Below are 27,858 nucleotides of genomic sequence, written 5' to 3' on the forward strand. Positions count from 1 at the left end.
TGAAGCTCCTCCTCACTTCAGTGTTAATGTTCGTAGGCGTCTAAATAACAGATTTCGTGATGGGTGGATAGTTAAAGGTCGCCTCTACACTCTCCGGAGTTAAGCGAACCAGACTTTTGCTTGTGTGGGAATTGCAAAGCTCTTGTGAATGGAACTCTCGAATAAGGTGCAGAGTCTTCATGACGAGATTGCAAAAGGCTGCGAAACAACACGCGATTCTCCAGTGATACATCAGTGCATCAGGGATTCAATGCGACGACAGGTTGATGCATTTATCCTTGCTAACGGTGTAATTTTGAACGTTTCATATAAGAAATTGTTTCATACAGTGCTGATAATTCTTTTCCTGTACGTTTTCCATGTACAGACTCATGTTCGTATAAAATAATTTCTCCCTCTACATCTGATGAATGGTTGCGAAAGTTATCTTTTTGTTACGCATTGTACTCACTGGTGCTTACGATGTCGGGACTTTGACGGTACATCTCTCCCTGTTACACAAGTCATTTTTGAATGAGCACCTCCGTGACGCTATAACGCTTATGAAATGTTTTTTTGTTTGGCTCATTCCTAGGTATGTTGTCCGTTATTAGTATTGGTTCCAGACTAACGAGCAATGCACTAGACACGGGCCGCTGTTTACAGAGAGATTGTACTCTGTAGTTTTGGTTCAAAGCTTTTTCATTAGATCAATATATATATATATATATAACACTACTTCCCAATTCATTCGATGTTTTTGGCTTTGCTCTCAATAAGCCCAGTTTGCTTCGTTCAACTCTTGGCTGCAAATAAGGCTTAAATAAATGATTAAGGAAGGGCGTCGAGAAGCGCAGGGGGAAGATTCGACACTTTTATTCAAAGGTTCGCATCAGTATTGACTGCAGGATATCGCCGAAAAAGCCACAGCATCAAATGAATCGGTATGATTTATCACTGACAGCGTGACAACCAAACTAAGTTTTGAAGTTGACACAGAGCGGGTTAACATACGATTTAGTTAACACTCAGTAAAACAATCACGTCTAGAAATACGTCAGAATTTTGTACTCCAGATTTCAAGATGAGGGAGGGGGTGAGGAAGGGGGACGGCAAAGGGGCATTACATTTTATAATGTAAACAAACAAACAAACAGACAGACAAACACTCTCCGAACAGGTGGCTCCCTAAGGTGTCACCGGATGCAGATACAGAAGGGCATGTGATCAGCACACCCTTCTCCCGACAGTTGTCACTTTTCGTGACCGGTGTCGCTACTTCTCAGTCAAGCAGCTCCTCAACTGACCCCACAAAGACTGAGTGGAGCCGCTTGCTAACAACACTCGGCAGACATTGACGGTCACCCATCCAAGTGCTAGCCCAGCCCGACAGCGCTTAACTTCGGTGATCTGACGGGAACCGGTGTTGCCACTGCGACACGGCCGTTGGCCATAATAGAAACAAAACTTAAGAAAAATCAAGACACCTTGTTAAGATTTGTGCATGTAGGAAAGAGTCCGAAAATGTAGAGTTGTACATGGTCTTCGGAATCTTAGAAATATGGGTACATATGTTACATGGAAAGATGAGTAATATAGGAGGAGACTTCAGAAAGTATGGAAACGTATCGTCCCACGATAAGGCCATTGCGCAACGAGAATGGCGCGTTGACAGAACAGAATTCCCTGTACACATATGTCTTGCACGGTAAGGAAAGCAGGCGTGTCACAGTGTGCGAGTGATGTGGCGCAGTAACTGGAAAAGCTCTCCAAAGTTGAAGTACGCGGGACAGTACGATTACTGTGAGCAAAACGTGTAAAATAACACATAGGATCACAGTGAAATTCTGCCAGGATACGAACCAAATGCAGTATCGCGTCCAGACGCAGTGAAAACGTAAGAACAACTCTACCGAGGCCGCGCAGCCCCGCATGATGCCAGCTGCGAAGGGAGGCCACCGACATTGACCATAGACGAAAATTTCCGTGCAAGCGAGTAGCTAAAATTGCGAATGTCGCATGACTCTGTTGGCTGGGATATCTGACAATTGGTTTCAGTCTCTTGTCCGAAGAAGTGTTCGTCCTCCGCTCTCACTGTCCCATTAACTTGCGGATATGTGTGTGGTATCAGTAATCGCGTTTAGAGTTTAGTGTTATGTCTGTGTCATATGATGCTGAGAGAAACGACTAGGTGAAATCGGGTACCGGCACGTAACCCACTTCTCTCGAATAGCACCAAGGGGGTTGCCGAGCTTAACATCCTCAACTGACGTACGGTTCGCCACGTCCTCTCACTTCATTAGACACTGTAGAGAGATCTGGAATTTAATACAGGACATTTGCGCAATAATTGGACATCAGGGAGTTTTAGCTACCACCTCTCCACCGCTTGTTGGCAACATAGTGGGAGTGAAAATTTCATCCACTTCCAGGATTCGAAACGGCGTACCTCCGATTAGAGCGTTACCGTGCAAGCGTGCGTCAGCGATCTCGGCTACGAGACCGACGGTATCGAGGAAATGATTTGCGGATTTTCCGACGACGAGGACGTTCACGCAGCGGTTCTCCAAAGGTTCCGTGGTAAGGAGCGAACTGCTATCGTCGAGGAACTGAACAGTGGCAGCAAAGTCTGAGCCTTGTTTACAGAGACTAGGGGACTACATTGAAAAATTGTGTTATTTAACAGCTTCACTTCGAAGCGTAGTGCAATATTCAATGAGAGTTACTTTGCTTGCCACAATAGTGAGTAAATTATTGGCTGAAGCTTACTAGTACAGTGGCTCCAAACCCAATATTTTCTGAGCAGTAAACACTAAATCATTAGATTCTTTTTCAGTCATAAAACCAAATTATTTTCTGAAGATCATTGCTATTGTCACAGTTTTGTAAGATTACTGATTATATACGTTATCAATAATTACCTTTGCCTCGGGCATGGATGTGTGTGATGTCCTTAGGTTAGTTAGGTTAAAGTAGTTCTAAGTTCTAGGGGACTGATGACCTCAGAAGTTAAGTCCCATAGTGCTCAGAGCCATTTGAACCATTTGAATAATTACCTTTCCTCAATTAGTAGCAGCAATACGGTGGAGGTTGAAGGTTCCTCTCATCCGCCACCCATTACATGCATATCTTGTACTTTGCCCCGTGCATTGCTGATAATGAAAGTGAGATATATACGAAACAAGTAAATAGTACCTGCAGTAGTCCAGAAACTGCTTCATTACTCGCTTCGTACTCACACATACACACAAAGAAAATATCACTCATCTTTCATCATTTTGAAAATAAAAGTGTTCCGAGAACTGTCTCCCATTCTACGGTTTAGTTAGGTGCTGAAGTAAATGATAATGTGGTGGTGGGGGGGGGGGGGGGGGGGAAGGCAGGGGTACTAGCTACTGTCTGATTGCACTCCAGGGTAATGGTCTAAGGAAGGTTGGGAACCTTGGTCTACTACAATATGTGTAAGAGCCAAGAGGGGAACAATAATAATGGAAAAACAAAGGAAGGAAGACTCAGATTAATAATATCGTAAGTCGAGGATACAATTCAGTTCACACATCGCAGAAGGAGTGAAGGAAATGAAAGTAAGTTTCAAAAGTGAGACTGAAATTCAGGGTGAAAAGATATCAGAGATTTAACTGACTGACATCCTCAGTGAGAGTGAGCAAGTGTTATGGAACCTGTTAAGTGGAGTCATCAGTGTACGTAGTACAGAAGTTGTACTGAGAGGGGGAAAAAGAGGTATTGAAGTGAAGCAGAATCGAAATTAGCGGAAAAATCAATATCTAAATTGGAGACCACGTAGTAGACTAAGTGAAGGGATACTGCCGTCAGTGAAGCGTAGTAAACGTTACGGACGAAACAACGGCGGTATAAGAGGCGAAGTAGCAAGGGCAAAGAGGACATTACTGGTCAATAAAGTGCTCAAAAGAATCCGGACACCTGGCTGAAAATGACTTACAAATTCGTGGCGCCCTTCATCGGTAATGCTGGAATTCAATATAGTGTTGGCACACCCTTATCCTTGATGACAACTTCCACTCTCGTAGGCATACGTTCAATCTGGTGCTGCAAGGTCTCTTGGGGAATAGCAGCCCATTATTCACGGAGTGCTGCACTGACGAAAGGTATCGATGTCGGGCGGTGAGGCCTGGCACGAAGTCCGCGTTCCAAAACATCCCAAAAGTTTTCTATAGGATTCAGGTCAGGACTGTGTGTACGCCAGTCCATTACAGGAATGTTACTGTAGTGTAACCATTCCGCCACAGGCCGTGCATTATGAACAAGCGCTCGATCGTGTTGAAAGACGCAATCGCCATCCCCGATTTGCTCTTCAACAGCGCGAAGCAAGAAGGTGCTTCAAAGATCAATGTAGGCCTGTGCTGCGATAGTGCCACGCAAAACAACAAAGGTGCAAGCCCCCTCCAAGAAAAACACGACCACACCATAACACCACCGCCTCCGAATTTTACTGTGGCACTACACACGCTGGCAGATGACGTTCACCGATCATTCGCCATACCCACATTGTGTACCGTGATTCGTCACTCCACACAACGTTTTCGCACTGTTCAGTCACCCAATGTTTACGCTCCTTACACGAAGCGAGACGTCGTTTGGCATTTACCGGCGTGTTGTGTGGCTTGTGAGCAGCCGACCATGAAATCCAAGTTTTCTCACCTCCCGCATAACTGTCATAGTACTTGCAGTGGATCCTAATGCAGTTTGAAATTCCTGTGTGATGGTCTGGATAGATTACACATTACAATCCTCTTCAACTGTCGGCGGTCTCTGTCAGTGTTAACAGACGAGATCGGCCCGTACGATTTTGTGCTGTACGTGTCCCTTCAGGTTTCCACTTCACTGTCACTTCGGAAACAGTGGACCTAGGGATGTTTAGGAGTGTGGAAAACTCGCATACAGGTATATAACACAAATGACACTCACGTGATTAGGTAGACTAATAAACGAAGAGGTAAGAGCATAGCTGGGGATGTATGCTATAAATGAGAAGCTGGCGAAACACCCACAGAGAATGCCAGACTTTACCAAAACAATCCTTGAATTTCAAACCTCTAGGTACAATATACATAGGAAGGACTAGAAAAAGATGTTTGGATACTTAGAAGATTGAACAGACCTATGGCCTAAATCATGACGAAAGAAGGAGAAGAAGTACGGCACTTTCATTGATCTCACGGTATGTGATTCTTTTGGTGTGAGTCTGTGAGAGATTCCGTCTGTGTCCCTCCACACCTTACAACTCTGAGTCAGTTGCGACGCAGCAAAAGAACATGATCGTCAAAGTATGGAACTAGTTTGACTGTCGTCTGGAAGCTTGTCGTGCTTCCAGTGGAGGGCACACTGAACATTTGAAGAGTGGAAATGCCATTTCTTCAGATCACACAATTTCAGTGGTACTGTGCTGTCGGTACTCTGATGGATGCACCTATGCTTGTTTCAAGTGCTAGACCGTGGAGAAAATGTTTCAAACATTCATTACTAGATCACTGTTTTTATTATTTCAATCTGACTTGTTTCGAGCAATGTCGTCAGTCTTCGGATCATTTCTCGTAGTTACAGACTAACGTAACTGATCTGAAGATGGTCGACACTAACGGAAACAGGCCAATCTGAGATTAAAAAAAAAAAACAGCTACCGACAGGCGGAAAATGAGATTGTTTCCTAAATCAAATAATACATTGGCGTGCAAAATTCAAGGACCAAGGGATGTTTAGGAGTGTGGAAATCTCGCACATAGACAGACGTATGGCACAAATGACACCCAGTCACCTGACCACGTTCGAAGTCCGTGAGTTCCGCGGAGCTCCCCATTCTTCTCTCACGATGTCTATAGACTACTGAGGTCGCTGAGTACCTCGCAGTAGGTGGCAGCACAATGCGTCTAATATGGCTCTAAGCACTACGGGACTTAATATCTGTGGTCATAAGTCTCCTAGAACTTAGAACTACTTAAACCTAACTAACCTAAGGACATCACACACATCCATGCCCGAGGCAGGATTCGAACCTGCGACCGTAGCAGTCGCGCGGTTCCGGACTGAGCGCCTGAACCGCTAGACCACCGCGGCCGGCGTCTAATATGTAAAACGTATGTTTGTGGGGGTGTCCGGATACTTTTTATCACATAGTATACTAGTATCAAACACAGGCGTTAAATTTCTGCGATCGTACGTCTGGAGCACAGCATTGTATAAGTGGGAAAAGCGGAGAATAATAGACACGACTGAGATAGGGCTCTACAGGAAACTGCAATGACAAAATATAAGGAGCGTCTCAGAAGAATCAGAGATGGTAGGTATGCGTGGGGAGCACCGAATGGAAGATTTGGGATAATAGAGCATGTACTTCTCCATAGGGCAAAAACTAGGGGAAGACAAGAACTGGGAAGTATGGTGTTGGCGTTAGTCTAAAGTGAATATGTTGGAGCAGGAAGAAGTCGCATCCGCCGACGTAAAAAAACTTAGGAAACGTTATGGATGATTCTTTTCGTTGATTAGAGTGAAATTTAGTAAGGATGACAGATGTTCACTATAAACTATAGAACGAAACGATATTTCCCACAGGCTATCATTTGGAAAGCTCTTTCGGGTAAAGTAGTAACAAATTCAGCTCTTCATTAGCGGCCATAGTGGTGACTTTCCAGCACCGTCCATGGTTGATTGTAGTGTGAGAAGTGAAGTATCGATGCCCCAGGATACGGAGAAACTTTTTGGCTCCTTGTTCTCTGTTGTGAGTACTATGTCGCAGACACGCGTGGAGAGATAACAGTGCCAACACGCATGGCTGTTCTGTTAGTCTATTACTGTTGTCATCTAATTAGCCTCATCTAAGGGCTACGCACGCATCAAATTGTCATCAGGTTACGTGGCACGTAACCAATGGATAGGAATTGCAGATTCCGTATGCACAAGCAATTTAAAACACACAGTCGCCTTTTCCCTTTTGTACTTGTAATTAACATGTAGCTGACATGAGTGTCATTACTGAAGGAAGACTTTTCAGTTATGAATGCAAATGTCAAGCACTATTTGAAGGAAAAAATTCCGGTAATCATGCATATTTATTTAGGAAAGAGCAGAAAATGTAAGTCATGAAAACAGATCGGGATTTTCCTACCGACAGCAGTCAGTGCGATCTGAACAAGCCACCACGTTATTCTTTAGTCGTCTCCTGAACAGAGCTGTGGGTATCACAGCCCTGTTTTACTTAATTACGATACTTTAACAAATCCTTAAAATCGTTGCAATTATATTTTAGCATACTTAGAGCTTGATATTTCTCATGCGCAATTTTTTGCCGCAGTTTAGACATAATAAACAAAACATCCATTACTGTTGCATCTGGCATGGGATATGAGGTGATCGCCCTATGCTTCTGTTCTTACGGAAGATCTGAGAGAACTACCATATCCAAGAAATGATTGGCTTCTTAAAGAAGATCTTCGAGGATTTCATATTCACAGCGATGCGACGGTGCAAGCGGACGTGGCGTCGCGCCGTTAACAAAGCGAAACATTCTACTACAATATCAACTGGTCTCTCGTTAGGAGAAATATCACTCCCTTGTATATGTGCGTACTTAACGACGAAAGTAACTTTTGTATGATGTGTCACTACCAAGTGTCAAGTGCCATAGCTCTCGATAAAACATGGACCATACATACAAAGAACTACTAAAATGAAGTAAAGAAGGTAACTGAAGGAAATACGCAATGAGACGAAAATAACTGAGACTGACGACCAAAACGATCATGTTCGATTGCGTTCCTGAGTGCATTACGTGTTCCCAAATCCCGCCACATGCGGGTACGTCCAACGTTGTGTTACAGCGTGAGGAGACATAGTGTTACATAAGCGTAATGATGTCCAAGTCTTTGAACGTGGCGCACTCACCGGTAACGTTATTGTGATATTAACCCTTCCCCAAATGCGTCATGCGTCGAACATGATCATTTTGATTATTCAAGTGTCATAGTGTGGGGAGGTATAATGTAAAGTGAGTGTACTGACGTCCAAGTCTTTAAACATGGTGTCCTCACCAGTAACGTTATTGTGATATTAAGCCTTCCCCATGTGCTTCATGTGGCGAACATGATCATTTTGATGGTGGAGCTGTTATACTGTGGAGAGACATAATGTTAAATGAGCACCCTGAAGTCCAAGTCTTTCAACAGAGTGCCCTCCCCAGTAACGTTATGGTGATACTAAGAACAAATCTGAATCATTGACTATTGAGTAGATGGAATGCCCGCAGTCGATTTTTGATTCACGGAGCAAGCGGGTATTTCAGAACAATCACACGTCAAGTTTAAAGCACATTTGTACAAAGAGAAACCAAATATGAATATCTGAATCACTCAAGGGAAACTGGCTAAGGAAAGGCGAGTAAGTAGATCGATATGAAAAACGACGGATAATTTCAAGCAATTTTATGTATTAGTTAAAGGTACCTGTTATGTTACATCAGCCCCACTTCTACTGCGCGGTTATGAAGAACAAAGGGCGTTGCTTCCTAAAAAGTCGACTAGGCATATATCGAATGCCTGCAAGCGATCTTTGATTCACGAAGCAAGTGGGTGCAGTAGAACCTCTCTAATCCGTCACCTTCGAGACTGGGACCATGTTCGGAACGAAAATAAGGTCGGATTTCCGAAAAATCTAATATTTATTGCAAAAAATATAAAAAGACATTTAGTACAAAAAATTAAACGATTTAAAAACTAAAAGACGTTTACAGTAATATAAAAAGATGTTTTTACACAGTGTTAAACAATATATTAACTAAAAAACGTCTACACACACTATAATATGTATTAGTCTTAAAAGGAAAAACGACAAACACTTAATAACGTATAAACGATATATACTGCAAACTAAAAAAATGTTTAAAGCACTGTATATATAAAAAAATTTTTTACAAAGAAATAAACTACTGTATGTATAAACTAAGAAATGATCATACTGTATGCATTGTTTTTACAGTAAAAACGAAAACAAATTACTTGGAAAAAAGTCAGTGATACATTTTTACTTAGCAGATGTTATTCTAGATTTAGCTGCAGTGTCCCTCCATTTTTTTGTCCACAAAACGTCCATTGGAGTTGAAGTTGTATTTTGCTCGATGTATTGAAGGGCGATGTCAAAATCGTTACAATCCGGGGGGGGGGGGGGGTTCGTCTTCGCCCTCCGAGTCCTCATTCACAGTATACTGGCTATCAGCGGTAACCATCTGGTCGTCATTGAGCTCTTCAAAAGTGTCACAGTCTTTGTCACATTCGTTGATCCACTCTTCAACTTCATTGGCAGGGACGTTCGTCTCCAGAGTTTGTAGATCTTTAACGATTTACAATGCGTCGTTGTTTTGCTCACCTTAGGTGTGCTCATTTTCAGTCATAACTTGTGGATAAAGCTTACGCCACGATTTCCGCAGTGTGTCATGTATCAGTTCATCCCGTGCTGCAGCGATTGTGTAGATAGCATCTTTGATGTTCAGGGATTTCATTGCCTCAAATAAGTTATGACCTCCTTCAGATTTTTCCAAGATTGAGCTGATATACTTTCCGCGGTATCGCCTTTTTAACCATTCGATAACGCTCTGATCCATTGGTTGGATGAGAGGTCACATTAGGAGGCAGAAAAAGAGCTTTTATGTCCCCTTTCACCAAATCTTTCTCAGATGGAGGAGTAGAGCACGAACAGGCAGATTTTTTTTGCCTCAAGTCTTTTTCGACCGATGGCACAAATTTGTCGAAAAACCAGAATTTAAAAAGGTTGCAGTCCATCCAAGCAGATTTTTGATTGTGGTAATAAACCGACAAGGAAGATAAATTTATATTTTTGAACGCCCTTGGCTTCTTACATTTGCCAATGACGAACAAGGGAAGCTTGTGGGTACCATCTGCGTTGCTAAAAGAAATGACTGTTATTCTATCTTTTATAAGTTTCTTTCCTACCACGGATTCATTTGAAGCTGCGAGCGTTTTTGTTGGGAACATTTTAAGTTTCAGCCCTGTCTCGTCGATGTTATACACTTGGCAGAGTAACAGTTCATTTTCTTCTACAATTTTTTGAAACTTAACAGAAAACTCCTTAGCAGCTGCGGCATCGGAAGATAGTTTTTCACCGGAAATAGAAATAAATCGGACACCATGACGAGTTTTCCAGCGATCAATCCAGCCTTCACTGGCAGCAATTTTACTTTCGGCTTCCAGTTTTTTGTGCAAAACTATCGCTTTTTCTTTGAGAATTGGCCCGGTTATTGGAGTTCCTTTTCTTCTTTCTTGACAAAACCACATCCACAATGCGTTATCAAGCAGTTCAAGTTTAGGCTTTTTTAATGTTTTGCGATTCTTCAGTGTGTTTTCACCATTAATCGTAACTGTATAGGATTCAATGTCTTTCGGATTCTTTCTCCAATCCTTAATTGTCGTAACACCTACATTCGGTTTCTTGGCAATTTTTTGGAGCGATTCTCCTTCGTCCAGTCTTTGTAGCACTGCTAATTTTTCATTTAGTGATAGAGTTACGTGTTTACGTTTGAATCCAGACATGTTGAAAAATAGACAACTGTACACACAATGAATCTATAGTAATAAGTACTGTAGAGAACACGGAATAAAGCAAACAACGACGTTTTCTAATCTCAACAAAGGATAAATCTGCACAATAACTTACAGTATAACAATATGCACAGTGATAGACGCCGCTACAATGGCCTGACAGGCGTCCAGTCAGTGACAAGTCGGCATAGGCTCGCGAGCCTGAGCATGGTCGAACTAAGGCCGGTATTACACTATCAAATTTCTTTGTCAAATATCTTTGTCCAATATCTTTGTCGAAGATATTTGATGGTGTAATAGGGAACTTTGTCAAATGTCGTCCAATATTCGATCAAATCTAGGGCCTCACTGTAGATTTGATCAAAGAAGTCGCTTGTCTTCTGTTCACTGCAATGTGACATGTTATCACATGGAGCGCTGGCATCGCTGCATTCTGTCGTCTGTTGTGTTTTTTTAAACATTGCCGGTAAATACAATTGGTGTGTGCCGACAACTACAAAATTAATGGAGATGTATGAAGCTGATGAGGCGCTTTACAACGTGAGGCACGCTGAATACAAAAATAGATTGCGGAGATTGGAGACCTGATCGAACCTAACCTAGCCTAACCCTCTCCTGTAGCAAGGAATCAGAGTGTTACAGTGAGCCTGTCTTCTGCAGATGTAGCAGTTCTTAAGTGAATATTGTGCTTTCTTATATGAGGATACACTTCATTGAACACATACAGAAATGTATGCTCATCCATTCTTAAGTAGTTGATGTACGACTTGACGTCCTCCTCTATAAGCTCACGTAACAAGTTTTGTTGAATGCTTTTATCGTGTCGTCGTAAAACCCACGGCTTCACCCAGATATGCTTCCTCCCCCCCCACCCCCCCCCTCCTTCTCATCCGCATGTGCTCACAGTGCAATTGTGGTACATGCAACTGCTGCGGTTAATGCCAAGTTGTTGTCAGCCATCTTGAACTTTGACGAAAAATATGATGACAGTGTAATACCCCTTCTAACGCTACGTCAAAGATCGTTGTCAAATATATTTGACGGAATATTTGATCACATCTTTGATCAAATATTTGGCAAAGAAAATTGATAGTGTAATACCAGCCTAACCGGAGTGACGGATCATCCAAGGTCGGATCATCCAAGGTCGGATTAGAGGGGTTTTACTGTATTTCACTAGGATGGTCAAAGTAGAGAGGATATAAAATTGAGACTGGAAATGGCAAGGAAAGCGTTTCTGAAGAAGAGAAATTTGTTAACATAGAGTATAGATTTAAGTGTCAGGAAGTCGTTTCTGAAAGTATTTGTATGGAGTGTAGCCATGTATGGAAGTGAAACATGGACGATAAATAGTTTGGACAAGAAGAAGAATTTAGTACTGGAGGGCAGCGTGGAGGGTAAAAATCGTAGAGGGAGACCAAGAGATGAATACACTAAGCAGATTCAGAAGGATGTAGGTTGCAGTAGGTACTGGGGGATGAAGCAGCTTGCACAGGATAGAGTAGCGTGGAGAGCTGCATCAAACCAGTCTCAGGACTGAAGACCACAACAACAACATATCACAAGGTTGCTGCAGTTTTGTACAATGATTGCATGTCTCTACCACATATACGCGAGCACATAAAGTGTTCCACAAACCTGTTATAGACCTGCCAGCGGAATCACTGAGCGGTGCGGCACACAGCGAGTGCGCGCTGCGGCCCCCGGAACCACGGCTGGTCGGCGAACCCACTCAGCGCTCAGCACCAGTGTTTGCCGAGCAGCCGAGCGGTGATCCGCCGCCGGCGCGTTCGCCCTAATCGCTCGCTGTCTAACGGGAGGCCTGTCGCTGACGCTCCAACCTGATCTGGGCCGACCGCCTCCGTGACCTAAGCTCGCACTAGCGCAACTGTCCGCTGCAAGCGTACCTCTCCAACTCCGGCAGCAGCTGGAGTGAAAGTCCGATTGCCCATCCACATGGCTGCAGCCTCCAATTAATTATTTGCCCGTGTAGGGCCCGTTCTGCACGGACGACTTCCTGGTCAGTGTAGACTACTCGTGGTGCGTGCCCGTCACATGACTGCGTCATCAGCCGCCCACTAAGCCGCGAGTGGGTTTTAGACAGGTACGTGCCGAGTAAAACTGTGAGGGACGGGAAAAACCCACCGTGGTTCAACAACAAGGTTAAGAAACTACTGCGAAAGCAAAGAGATAGTCACTGCAAATTCGAACGCAGCCAAAACCTCTCAGACAGAAGCTAAACGATGTCAAAGTTAGCGTAAGGAGGGCTATGCGTGAAGCGTTCAGTGAATTCGAAAGTAAAATTCTACGTACCGACTTGACAGAAAATCCTAGGAAGTTCTGATCTGACGTTAAATCAGTAAGTGGATCGAAACAGCATATCCAGACACTCCGGGATGATAATGGCATTGAAACAGAGGATGACACGCGTAAATCTGAAATACTAAATACCTTTTTCCAAAGCTGTTTCACAGAGGAAGACCGCACTGCAGTTCCTTCTCTAAAACCTCACACGAACGAAGAAATGGCTGACGTCGAAATAAGTGTCCAAGGAATACAAAAGCAACTGAAATCACTCAACAGAGGAAAGTCCACTGGACCTGACGGAATACCAGTTCGATTCTACACAGAGTACGCGAAAGAACTTGCCCCCCTTATAACAGCCGTGTACCGCAAGTCTCTAGAGGAAGGTTCTAAATGATTGGAAAAAGAGCACAGGTGGTTCCAGTTTTCAAGTAGGCTCGTCGAGCAGATGCGCAAAACTATAGACCTATATCTCTTACGTCGATCTCTTGTAGAATTTTAGAACACGTTTTTTGTTCACGTATCATGTCGTTTCTGGAAACCCAGAATCTGATCTGTAGGAATCAACATGGATTCCGGGAACAGCGATCGTGTGAGACCCAACTCGCTTTATTTGTCCATGAGATCCAGAAAATATTAGATACAGACTCCCAGGTAGATGCAATTTTCCTGACTTGCTGAAGGCGTTCGATGCGGTTCCGCACTGTCGCCTGATAAACAAAGTAAGAGCATACGGAATATCAGACCAGCTGTGTGGCTGGATTGAAGAATTTTTAGCAAACAGAACACAGCATGTTGTTTTCAATGGAGAGACGTCTACAGACGTTAAAGTATCCTCTGGCGTGCCACAGTGGAGTGTTATGGCACCATTGCTTTTCACAATATATATAAATGACCTAGAAGATAGTGTCGGAAGTTCCATGCGGCTTTTCGCGGATGATGCTGTAGTATACAGAGAAGTTGCAGCAATAGAAAATTGCAGCGAAATGCAGGAAAATCTGCAGCGGATAGGCACTTGTTGCAGGGAGTGGCAACTGACCCTTAACATAGACAAAGGTAATGTATTGCGAGTACGTAGAAAGAAGGATCCTTTCTTGTATGATTAGCGGAACAAACACTGGTAGCAGTTACTTCTGTAAAATATCTGGGAGTATGCGTACGGAACGATTTGAAGCGGAATGATCATATAAAATTATTTGTTGGTAAGGCAGGTGCCAGGTTGAGATTCATTGGGAGAGTCCTTAGAAAATGTAGTCCATCAACAAAGGAGGTGGCTTACAAAACACTCGTTCGACCTATACTTGAGTATTGCTCATCAGTGTGGGATCCGTACCAAGTCGGGCTGACAGAGAAGATAGAGAAGATCCACAGGGTTATTTGGTAAGCGTGATAGCGTTACGGAGATGTTTAGCGAACTCAAGTGGCAGACCCTGCAACAGAGGCGCTCTGCATCGCGGTGTAGCTTGCTGTCCAGGTTTCGAGAGGGTGCGTTTCTGGATGAGATATCGAATATATTGCTTTCCCCTACTTATACCTCCCGAGGAGATCACGAATGTAAAATTAGAGAGTTTCGAGCGGGCACGGAGGCTTTCCGGCAGTCGTTCTTCCCGCGAACCATACGCGACTGGAACAGGAAAGGGAGGTAATGACAAGGCACGTAAAGTGCCCTCCTCCACACACCATTGGGTGGCTTGCGGAGTATAAATGTAGATGTAGAACTAACTGTGCCGAATGTAGAGATGTAAAATTCTGAGTATTATGACGATACCACATGTGGAATTCCAGTTTTCACCTTGACCACGTGTCTTATAGTAATGCGCTTTGTGCCTTCTTGATCTGTATATTACTGATTGCTTTGTTTTCATAACACACTGCACACTGTTTTCCCACCGCTTTCCTCCTAAAAGGTAGTCCAAACATCTGAAAGACATTTTGGTTTTACGATACCTGAACACCATAAAAGCGTAAATCAGAAAGTAAATCGATGAAAAACATTTATTTAATGAAAGTTGCTTCAACACTGCTTCTTAGAAAGAAAACAAGACACAAAGAATAACGTAAAAAGGTACTAATTAGTCTTAGTCATACATTGGTGTATGTAGGTTAAGGAAGAAAGTAATTGCGAAATAACGTAGTCGATGAAACTGGCACTGTACAGAAAAAAAGCTACTATAGTATACCATAATACAGAAGATAACAGAAAGAATACGCAATGGCATGAACCGAAATGATTTGTTCAAAGATAATAACTACACTGAAGTCACGACGGTTTATGTCGGTCCGCTAGACATTACAAAAGGCGGGACATAGCCCTTAATAAAGTGTCTGATCACCACGGAAGAGAACGCACTCTCTGCAACGTGCTGCCATGCTGGCCACAAACTGGTAACGAGTTCTTGTGATAGGGTTTCCCATTTTCCACGGACGTGATTGACAAACTGCTGGATAGTCGTTCGTACATGCGGACTTCTCCCCAACGTACCCCCATGTGCTCGATGGGAATTAAGTCCGGGGAACGTGCAGGCCGATCCATTGGCCGAATATCCTTTCTTACCAAGAGGTCCTCCTCTTGCACATTTCGATACAGTATTGCACCTGCTTCCGCAAAAATGAAGTCACGTGGAATGCACTCCTGAAAAGAAGCACATGGCGTATGTGTACAGTGTCACAAAAAATGGCTCTGAGCACGATGGGACTCAACTTCTGAGGCCATTAGTCCCCTAGAACTTAGAACTAGTTAAACCGAACTATCCTAAGGACATCACACACATCCATGTCCGAGGCAGGATTCGATCCTGCGACCGCAGCGGTCTCGCGGTTCCAGACTGCAGCGCCTAGAACCGCACGGCCACTTCGGCCGACTTACAGTGTCACAATAACCTTTACAGGGAGCGAAAGTATCATGTTGGAAGATTTGGAGGTCACTACGCCCATGCAACATTATGCCTCCCCATTCCATAACACATGGACCACCGAAACGATCATGCGACAGGCTGGATGTACCTTCATACGGCGAGATCTGGGAACGCTTAATGCACTCAGGATTCGTTGGTCCGGTTGGTTATGCTGTAGGGGGGGGGGGGGGGGTGTAATGTTGTACGGGGATTGTAACCTCGAGCGGTGACTTCAGTGTAATTATTACCTTTGAATAAAAGTGTCATTTCTGTTCATCTAGTTGTGTATTCCTTTCTGCGTTATAGTCTACCAATTGTTTCTATAAGTGATCCAAGTTTCATCGAGCTACGCTACTGGACAGTGATACATCATGCGAAAGTTCCTTCCGTCCTTCACTTTTTCACGCCAGTGTATTATTTGATTTAGAAAACAGATTTTTTTTCTTTTGTCGATCGTTTTTTTTTATTAGCTGATCAATTTCGAGCAGTATCGACCATCTTCAGGTCAGTTACGTTAAGATTGCTTAGTCTGCTACAATGAGAAACGATCCTAAGACGGCGTCACTACCCGAAACAAGTTAGTTTGAGATAATATAGTTTGAGATAATAAAAACAGTGATTCAGTAATTAATATTTGAAACATTTGCTCCACGGTTTGACACTTGAAATAAGTGTAGGTACATACAACCGAATAACGAGAACACAATGGCACTGATAACGTGTTATGAGAAGACATTGCCATTTCCACTCTTTAAATGATCGATGTGCCCTTCACTTGAAGCATGACAAGTATCCAGGCGACCGTCAAACTCGTCCCATACTTTGGCGATCATGTCTGCCGTTACTGCATTCACTGCTGTTTAGTACGTCGTCGCAACTAACTCAAAGTTGTAAGATGTGGAGGGACATAGACGGAGTCTTTCACAGACTCCCACCAAAAGAAACACATACCGAGAGATCCGCGAAATTGCTGTACTTCTCCTTGTATCAGACCAAAAGTCTGTCTTTCACAGACTCCCACCAAAAGAAACACATACCGAGAGATCAGCGAAATTGCTGTACTTCTCCTTGTATCAGACCAAAAGTCTGTTCTATCTTCTAAATATCCAACCATCTTTTCGATGTCTTCCTATAGCTATTGTACCTAAAGATCTGAAATTCAAGGCTTCTTTTGGTAGAGTCTGGCATTCTTTGTATGTGTGTATGCGTCGATTAGACTTGATCTTCTCATTTAAAGAAAATATCTCAAGCTCTGCTCTTACGTCTTCGTTTCTTAGTCTACCAAATCATGTGCAGCCCTTCACTCCTCTTAGAAATTTCATTACTCCCGCTTGGATTCTATTTTCTTGCTTTTTAGTAGTTGTCCAAGTGTCAGTACCAAATACCAGGCGGGTAGTGCGGCTTTCACCCTACAAAACTTAATTATTGTGTCTTTTATAACTTAATTTCTCAATGTTTTATTGATTGTTACCCATATCATTGCTGTAGTTTGTTATCAATATCAAGTTCATAACTGAAGTGTCTAACTTGTTCAATCCTTTCCTCTTATGAGCTTAGTCCTAGCCGGCCGATGTGGCCGAGCGGTTCTAGGCGCTTCAGTCCGGAACCGCGCAGCTGCTACGGTCGCAGGTTCGAATCCTGCCTCGGGCATGGATGTGTGTGATGTCCTAAGTTTAAGTAGTTCTAAGTCTAGGGGACTGATGACCTCAGATGTTAAGTACCATAGTGCTTGGAGTCTTTTTTTTTTTTTTTTTTTTTTTTTTTGAGCTTAGTCCTCAGCGGTTTTGTCCCTTTGAAAGCCATTGATTTTGTTTTTGGAACGGATATTTTCATATTATAGTCTTCAGAAATTTGGTTAAATCTATAAATTGATTTTCGTAGCGAAGTTTCGCTGCCCTGTACAAACTGCAGTGTTGTCATCAAAAAGCATTTTATTAAAGAATATGTATTGTGATAATCTCAAGCTCGGATCAGCTTGTTGTTTCCATGTCCCAATCATATCGTCAGTGTACACTGACGGAGGAAAAATCGAAACATCAAAAACTATTAATGTAGAGTAATAAAATTTCGGGAAAACATTTGTCTAAGTAAAATATTTAAACGATTAGCACTGCAAGAGCACAGGTTAATGTAAGCGCTAAGTAAGCCACTGCAAATGTGAAATACAGTTACGTTAATACACGGTGTAACTGCAAGAATGTTGGATGCAAGCATGCAAACGTACATGCTTTGTGTTGTACAGTTGGCGGATGTCAGTTCGTGCGGTACAGTTCCATGCCTGTTGGGTTACGATAGGGGTATGTGGGCGAACGTTGCCCTTTTGGAAAACAACTCCTGAAAGGCTGTTCATGAATGGCAGCACGACAGGTCGAATCAACAGACTGACGTACAATTTTGCAGTCTGCGTGCGTGAGTTAACCGCAAGAGTGCTCCTGCTGTCATAAGAAATCGCACCCGAGACCATAAATAAACATTTAGATCCAGTGTGTCTAGCATGCAGATAGATTGACTGCAGGCCATCAACTGGCCTCCTAACCAACACGAGGCCATAGCTGGCACAGAGGCAGAACCAGCTTTCATCAGAAAGCAGAACCGAACTCCACCCTGCTCTCCAATTAGCTCTCACTTGACACGACTGAAGTCGCAAATGGCGGTGGTTTGGGGCCGGTGGAATGCGTGCTACAGGGAGTCTTTGTAACATCCACGAGATAAATTTTTGGCTACAGTCCGACGAGAGGAAATTATGCCTCTAAGAGTTATAAACATTATGTATTCGACGTACAGTGAAAACTTATAAATATGAATTATTTATATAATATTCTATGATGTAATTAGACATATCGATGTGTATCATACAAAGACAATGATAATTGTAAATTCCTTTTATGATCTGCGTTTGTCTTCCTTTTTTTTACCTTTCGTTGGATGGCTTTTGTAGGTTCAGCACGCAAGACGCATATCAAACTGAAGTCTGTTAAGAAACTGTAATTATTTGTCAATTATTACTTGAAAATAGAGTTCATTATTATTACAAATATGAGTGAATAATTATTTGAAACTTTAACTCCTCTCTCAGTGAGCATTATCTGTGTTAATTATTTCTTTCCGCTGCAAGGAGCGCAGCCATTGATGATAGCGATTTGTATCGCGTTTTTGTCTGTGTTTTCCTTAGAAACAAATCAGATGTTTGCTTGATGAAGTCTAAATAGTGCACAACACGAAAGCATAGTTTCTGTAAAGTTTAATAAGCATTTAAAATACTTATTTGCTCTAACAATAGAAAGTCTCTATCAATTGTCTGCCGCCATCTTAACAATTATCACAGCGGCAAATTCAAATTACGCAACTCTGCAGACATAAATGCCGAACGTAATACAAATGTGTAAAAATAAATGTGCACCGGTGGTTCCGAACTCATTTTAATGAAAATGATTCCAATCAGATTGGTTCTTTAAAAACAGTGCTCATAGCACGATCCTTATAAGAAACTTTTCTAGCTGATGTATGGAGCCGAAATTAATTACGCACGAGTTGCGAAGAATATTGTTTCAGGTAACATACGTCAGTGTTGTGCGCGGCTGATATTCGGTGGTTTTAATGATCATTTTGCTGAAGATAACTGCTTCCATCATAATCGATAGTTGTATAGAATCTGTTGTATCAACTGTGATTTAGTGACACTTACACAACTTACAGACAACACTTTAACACAACGTTAACTTGGAGTTCTTTAGCAACTTGATCAAATCTTTAGCCGGGAGAAAATTTATTTAGTAATTACTCAATGTAATAAAATAAGATTATCATTTTCATTTACAAATTAGTTAAATACCAAACCACTGAATAACCCAGCGAACGCCACATCTTGCTCGGACCCATCCTTAAAGTAACCAATTTGTAAAGCTCGTTGTGTCACTGTGGTGCCAACTGCTGCTCAGATTGCTGCTGAAGATGCAGTAGGATTCAAAAAATGGTTCAGATGACTCTGAGCACTATGGGACTGAACATCTAAGATCATCAGTCCCCTAGGTATTAGAACTACTTAAATCTAACTAACCTAAGGACATCACACACATCCATGCCCGAGGTAGGACTCGAACCTGCGACCGTAGCAGCAGCGCGGTTCCGGACTGAAGCGCCTTGAACCGCTCGGCCACAGTGGCCGGCAGTAGGATGTGCCAGAGCCATAAAGCCGAAAGCGATGCCTTACCCTGTCAGCAGTGCCATCTGGCAGTCCGGAGCCCGTTTTTCTTGCGACTGTACAGTCACGTGACCATCGCTGCCAGCAGTCATGTACAGTAGCTACCTTCCTGCCTAGTCTTTCTGCAGTATCGCAGAAGGAACATCCAGCTCACGAGTATCGTTTCCAACCCCGCACATACCTAAACACGGAAGGCATGTACTTTTGCATTCTTCAAACCCCGATGCTCTTTCTCCAGGCATTCCATTCTGAAATGTTTTCGTCACGCCAGAGACGACCTCCTGATCGCTCTGTGCATGCTGTGGGGGATCTGCGACCTCTAGCGTCATATACCAGCACCACCACCGCAACGTTCTGCTCTGTTTCAGAGCGATAAATGTGTATCCTTGCAGAATACGGTAATATGCTTCCCAGCCCCTCCTTAGACAACAGCGGCTTCCAAGGAACCCTAATTAACTCCAAGAAATACAGTATCACAGAAATTGTTAGTACGTAGTGCAAGCCAGTAACAACCAATGAATGATTAATCTTATTTTGAAACTTCCTCGCCGATTAAAACTGCGTGCCGGACCGAGACTCGAAATCGGGACCTTTGCCTTTCTTGGGCAAGTGCTTCACCGATTGAGCTACCCAAGCATGACTCACGATCCGTCCTGACAGCTTCAATTCTGCCAGTACCTCGTCTCGTACCTTCCAAACTTCACAGAAGCTCCTCTGCTAACCTTGCAGAACTAGCACTCCCAGAAGAAAGAATATTGCACAGACATGGCTTAGCCAAGGTCTGGGGGATGTTTCCAGAATGACATTATCACTCTGTAGCGGAGTGTGCGCTGATATGAAACTTACTGGCAGATTAAAACTGTATGTCCTGACCAAGACTCGAACTCGGGACTTTTGCCTTTCGCGGGCAAGTGATCACTCTTGCTCGCGAAATGCAAAGGTCCCCAGTTCGACTCTCGGTCAGGGCACGCAGTTTTAATCTGCCAGGAAGTTTCATATTAGCGCACACTCCGCTACAGAATGAAAATCTCATTCTGTAATCTGATTTTGTTTCGTAAATATAATCTAATGTAAATATAAATCTGCAAGAATATTCCATGTATGGTGGCAAAATCTTACCATCTTACAAGTGCTGCAGTAGACTTAATAATGCCCGTTGAGAAGTCATCTCAGAAATATTATGGTTTTTAGGTTAAACTTTAAATAACTTAGACAGCAGGAAAGAATTATGAAGGTGTGTATTTAGAACTGTTTACAATATCACTCAGCAGAGGATGTTTCTCTGTACCTTGTCATGATATACTGTCCTCATGAAGCTTATCATAATATATTCGATTCATTTAATGTTGTATGATTAGGCAGTGCGAAGTTTCATATACGGGGTGAGCCTGAACATCACTGTAAAATTTTCAGAGTTAAAAAAAAAATGAAAAAAAACAGCACATTTTCACAATGCAAGCTTCTGTGCGAAGAGTAAAGTGGACATTTACATTTACTGTAGTCAACAGCAACTAGCGTGAGAGAATGGAACAATTGTGTGCCAAAAATAGTCACTCTTCACATACTGCCTACATCTAGACAGTTGTACAGTTATTTTCAGTGCAGTATAGATGTAACGGAGTGCAGATGTATTAAATCAAGGTATCTTGGGGAACTACATTAGGGGACTGGTAACATCGTATAATAGGGAAGTACGTGTGTGTGTGTGTGTGTGTGTGTGTGTGTGTTGTAATGTGGTGTGGTGGGGGTGTGTGGAGGAGGGTAGAATGCAGAGAGTGACCAAGGATTGAAAACCGAAAACAGGTTCAAATGGATGCAGGTTACCATAGCTACGTAGACATGAAGAGATTTGCACGGACAGAGTAGCAAAGAGAGCTGCATGAAACCAATCGTCGGACTGAAGATCGTAACAGAAACATAAATAGGGGTGAGAAGTTACTGGAAATGCAGTAACCGTGTATCGAGTCCACGGGTCCCTTATTCGAAATGTTCAGATAATAACCATTAAATACCGCCGAAATTTTGTCGGTGTCGTCCTGTACATCAGACTTAAAATATATCAATATAATTACATACCTAGATGGCGATAGATGCAACAAGTTGTATGCACGTTTTACTGACACACAAAAACGGCAGTGAAGCGAATGTCGGTGACATCGGAAACTACGTGAATTCGAAGCACTTCGTTCATATTCGCCAAACGGCGATGTTCTTTACATCAGGACTTTATGCAGCGAGGAGCTGCGTGTGTAGAATGTAAACTAGGCGTGATTCAGATGCTGTGACGTCGCCTGTTTACGTATCGAAGTGACCAGATGCGCCGGTGAAATCATACGACTACAAAATAGTAATGAGTTCTAGTGAACTGGAAAATACTCGAAACGTCCGTGCTGTCTTTATCGAACCGTTCCTTTACTGGAGATGCGCTGTGGGTAGGTATTGTCCGTCACCTTTCGGGACAACACAGCTGCAGAAGAGCAAATTCTACGTTTTACAATGGCACCAGTCTGAAAAAAAAGCCTGATACCAAGAAATCGGACAGATGTTGTTATACGCACTCCAGAGTTCAGAATTACCATGTCACCGCGTTCAACTCAGTAAACAAACGTTAATACTTGACTGTACTGTAGAAATGACAGTTCAGAACTTATGATAAAGTCAGCTGAACTACACGATACAGAAAGGATATATTTAACAAAAGTGAAAATTTTCAGTAGAGACGAAAAACTTCGTAGACAGACTGAAACACAAAATTTGATCATAAAACTTTCCTGCAGCTGTGAAATCATGTTTGTCACTACTGAAAGGAAAACTACTCCGACGTGTGGCGTATTAGGCAAATATTGTTCATTATGTGAATTGTACATATTTCCCTCTCGGAAAGTATGATTTTTACAACCACAGGAATTTTAAAAATTGTAATGAACTAAACAATAAACTGACAGAAAAAACTTTCGTAATATTATTTCAAATGATAGAACTGTGTGAGTAAAAGTAATGAGAACCTTCTGGAAAACAGAGTTCAAATGATTCAAATGGCTCTGAACACTATGGGACTTAACATCTGAGGTTATCATTCCCCTAGAACTGAGAATTACTTAAACCTAACTAACCTAAGGACATCACACACAGCCATGCACGAGGCAGGATTCGAACCTGTGGCCGTAGCGGTCGCGCGGTTCCAAACTGAAGCGCCTAGAACCGCTCGTCCAGAAAACAGAGTAATTAAGGATAGTTTTTCTTCTCATTTATTGTCCTTTTCTTTTGAATGTGTTGGGGGCCACTTGAAGAGTGTTTCATGCAGGAATATAATGTGCACGTTTTTGACTATACTTTTCGATACATCGTTATCAGACGTATCAAGCAGAAAGCGAACCAGTGCATGATTTCTATCTTGTCCAGGATATGTATCAACAACATTAGATGCTAGACATGTTTCTCTTTATTATTTTGTGAATGTACTCCAACGAAAAGTTACAAACTTCATCAGGAACTCTCTTTGCAAGTCCTTCTTGGTAAAATTTCTGTGATATCTATGTTGAAACCAACAGAATTTCGACATGCCCATTGAACCAGTTTAATTTGTTAAGAATTTGTATTTTGTCTACTAAGCGTAATTACATTGTGTGTAAATATGGAATTAAAGTTACGTTTATAGACCGTAATTAGGTACTGTGAAGTTTTCTTACATTACTCCATTGGTTTATTATTTCCTTGCTGACTTCTTATCCCAAGTACGACTTACGCTATATGGGGTACGTATTGGGTAACCAGATGCCTTAATCGTACTAAAGGTAAATATTTGAAGGAGGTTGAAAATTCATTTTAAGAAAAGATTTTTTTATTTGTATGGAAGCTGTTTGACAGCTTAAAACCAAAGATTCAGTGCACGCAAAATAAAGTGTGCTATTTTATATTACTCTACGAAATACAGTAATCTACTCTTAAGGGGTACGACTTGAGCACCACAACAAAACACTGACGCCCCCCACTTTGCAGAAAGGGAATGCACAACAAGCACAAACTCTTACGGGAATCGGTGAGATGCCATGAGTAGTGAGGCAGGGGCACTACGTCGGTAGTGTGTGGTATTAGATGAGAATTAGGGGCTGACGGGAGGCGTGCTAGGGTAGTCCGCGTGGTTTTGGCGACCACTGTGTCCGGAGGGCGCAGTGGTCAGCGCATTTGCTTAGCAACCAGGAGACCTGGGCTCGAATCCTAGTCCGCCACAACTTTTCAACCTGCCCCATTGATGTAAACCAGAGGTCACTGGTAGCTAATGTCTTTAATTCCTCTGCGTCTCGATAGTATCATCTACATGAATAAAGATAGAAACCGGTTGGATTTTAACTTAAGCGCCACAAAAAAAGATTACCTTAACGTCACGTATAAACTGTCATGTTGTTGCTGCTGGTAGAGACCTCGCTTATTCATTACGCAATGCGCGTCGAATGAAGATTGCGATAAAACAACAACAAAAGGCGTTATGCGTTCCCCGTCAGTAGGTGCAATCAACACACACCAAAAAAAGTTTTGCAACACCTCGGTTCCGAGAGTTCCGGAATAAAAAAAAATGGTTCAAATGGCGCAGAGCACTATGGGACTTAACATCTATGGTCATCAGTTCCCTAGAACTTAGAACTACTTAAATCTAACTAACCTAAGGACATCACACAACGCACAGTCATCACGAGGCAGAGAAAATCCCATACCCGCCGGGAATCGAACCCGGGAACCCGGGCGTGGGAAGCGAGAACGCTACCGCACGACCACGAGCTGCGGACAGTTCCGGAACCTGTGCAGAAAATTGGAATATACATCAACATAAATATCGTTTCCGCCCTTTTTATTTGCTCATGAAAACCACAAATTGCGTATTGTATCACCATACAGCGAGGCCTTCAGAGATGGTGGTCCAGATTGCTGTACACACCGGTACCTCTAATACCCAGTAGCATGTCCTCTTGCACTGAAGCATGCCTGTATTCGTCGTGGCATACTACCTGCAAGTTTATCAACACACTGTTGGTCCAGATTGCCGCATTCTTCAACGGCGATTCGGCGTAGATCCCTCAAGTGGTTGGTGAGTCACGTCGTCCATAAACAGCTCTTTTCAATCTATCCCAGGCATGTTCTATAGGGCTCTGGTCTGGAGAACATGCTGGCCAACGATGTCGTTATCCTGAAGGAAGTCATTCACAAGATGTGCACGAAGGGGGCGCGAACTGTCATCCATAAAGACGAATGCCTCGTCAATATGCTGCCGATATGGTTCCACTATCGGTCGGAAGATAGCATTCACGTATCGTACAGCCGTTACGGCGCCTTCCAAGACCACCAGCGGTGTACGTCAGCCCCACGTAATGCCACCCCAAAACAGCAGGGAACCTCCACCTTACTGCTCTCGCTGGACAGTGTGTGTAAGGCGTTCCGCCTGACCGGGTTGCCTCCAAACACATCTCCGACGATTGTCTGGTTGAAGGCATATGCGACACTCATTGGTGAAGAGAACGTGATGGCAATCCTGAGCGGTCCATTCGGCACGTTGTTGGGCCCATCTGTAACGCGTTGCAAGGTGTCGTGGCTGCAAAGATGGACCTCGCCGTAGACGACGGGAGTGAAGTTGCGCATCAGGCACCCTATTGTGCACAGTTTGAGTCGTAACACGACTTCCTGTGGCTGCACGAAAAGCATTATTCAACATGGTGGCGTTGCTGTCAGGGTTCCTCCGAGCCATAATCCGTAGGTAGCAGTCATCCACTGCAGTAGTAGCCATTGGGCGGCCTGAGCGAGGCATGTCATCGACAGTTCCTGTCTCTTTGTATCTCCTCCATGTCCGAACAACGTCGCTTTGGTTCACTCCGAGACGCCTGGACACTTCCCTTGTTGAGAGCTCTTCCTGGCACAAAGTAACAATGCGGACGCCATCGAACCGCGGTACTGACCGTCTAGGCATGGTTGAACTACAGACAACACGAGCCGTGTACCTCCTTGCTGGTGGAATGACTGGAACTGATCGGCTGTCAGACACCCTCCGTCTAATAGGCGCTGCTCACGCGTGGTTGTTTACATCTTTGGGCGGGCTTAGTGACATCTCTGAACAGTCAAAGGGGCCAGGGTGATGCAAAACTTTTTTTGATGTGTGTAGTATACTGTACTTCCTACAGCGGAAGTTGCGTACTGACCTCACATTGGACCACTGGACGACTGACATTGGACGACTGAACAGGGTAGGGGGAGGCGGGGAAGGGAGCGGAAGACTGACTACCCTACCAACAACTCAACAACAACTCATTTTGGGTTAAACGCGATGTCGAACAGCAAAAGTAGTGAAAGTGTCATCGCAAACATGCAGAACAAGTTTGACTGTCGGCTGTATATCCGGACAGTTATTAGTGGGCTGTAATAACCTGTGTGTACAACCTTCGCCCTCATGACAGCTTGATCTCTGCTAGGGACACATGCGACGAGGTGTCCGGATGTCTGTCATTCTTCCACAGTAACCGCATCAGAGAGGGTAATATTGGACGTTGGGTTTTGAAGCGAAGTCAAGCTCGTCGCAAAGGTGTTTCATTGGGTTCAAGTCGGGGCTCGGCACAGGTCAGTCGTCATACTCAAAGCTTTAAATCGGATTTCCGTATGGAATAGTGTAATTCATCACTCAGACCACTCGCTTCCAGCCATCAGCTGTCCACTGACGTCGATCTTTACGCCACCTAAGCATCACTCAGAAATGTGTGAGTTATGACGAGCCGCTCGATCATTGTACCCCATTCTTTTTAACTCCTCTACGCACATTCATTGTGCTTGCTGCACTGCTGTTACCACATTTCAACTCGTGAGTGATTCCCTCCGCTGATTTCACGCGATCTCTTTACAACCACCTTCGCAACGGTTGTTGGTCTCTGCCGTCAGTACGTGAGGTCTACGTGGTTCAGGTCTTACTGCTTCTCCACTGACAACACAATACCATGTCACCTTTTACACTCGTGACGTCTAGTGGTCGATTCCTCATTACATACGGGTGTCCGGGTACTTTTGATTAGATAGTGTATGTTCGTCGTGCGTTTGTTGTTGGACACACTGAACATTTGTGACGAGTAGATGAGAACTTTCATAGTAAACGTATACCAAGGCTGTATTTAAAAGAAATAACCTTGTAAAATACGATGTTTCTTTCGAAAACAAAGCCCTAATTATAATCCTGCGCCAGAGTTAAAGTTTACCCAACACCTTTCGGAATATATTCATCGTTAGATCACAAATACACTCGTGTTCAGAAAAAATAGAACACCTTGAACGACTAGAGATACAACATTCATATTCACATGTAATGTACATTAGTATCTTCCGCAGAAATGACTAGCATTTGAATCATATCGGCCCACGGGTTGAAGGTCAACATCGATATCACGGCGCAATACCATCCACCGGTAAAATGTGCCTGCGCCTCTCGTTGTCGCTGTCAACCGATGGCAATGATTCAGTGTAACTTGAGCAGAGGTGCAGGATGCCTCGAAGACATATACGCGAACCGTACCGTCGAATCAGTGAGTTTGGAAGAGGGCGTATCAGATGTTCAAATGTGAGTGAAATCTTATGGGACTTAACTGCTAAGGTCATCAGTCCCTAAGCTTACACTCTACTTAACCTAAATTATCCTAAAAACACACACCCACGCCCGAAGGAGGACACGAAACTCCGCCGGGACCCGCTGCACAGTCCTTGACTGCAGCGCCTAAGACCGCTCAGCTAATCCCGCGATGTGGTGCATCCGTCCGGGAAATTGCTGCTTCGGCTGGTATGGAATGTTTCGGCAGAGGAGCGGGTGTGTGCAGAATGGTTCACGGAAGGCCGTAGAACACGACGAGATAGGTCAGGTCGCACCATCCAGACC

General features: G+C 43.3%; 1 protein-coding gene and 1 pseudogene across 1 annotated transcript in view; both read right to left on the reverse strand.

Moving 5' to 3' along the window:
• LOC126458349 (galactoside alpha-(1,2)-fucosyltransferase 2-like) overlaps positions 1-27,858 on the reverse strand; it is a 312,099-nt gene that overhangs the window by 238,814 nt on the left and 45,427 nt on the right. The window lies entirely within an intron of this gene.
• LOC126459623 (5S ribosomal RNA) lies at positions 1,312-1,430 on the reverse strand (annotated as a pseudogene).

This window comes from Schistocerca serialis, chromosome 2 (assembly GCF_023864345.2).
Source record: "Schistocerca serialis cubense isolate TAMUIC-IGC-003099 chromosome 2, iqSchSeri2.2, whole genome shotgun sequence".
In the NCBI taxonomy this organism is placed as follows: Eukaryota; Metazoa; Arthropoda; class Insecta; order Orthoptera; family Acrididae; genus Schistocerca; species Schistocerca serialis.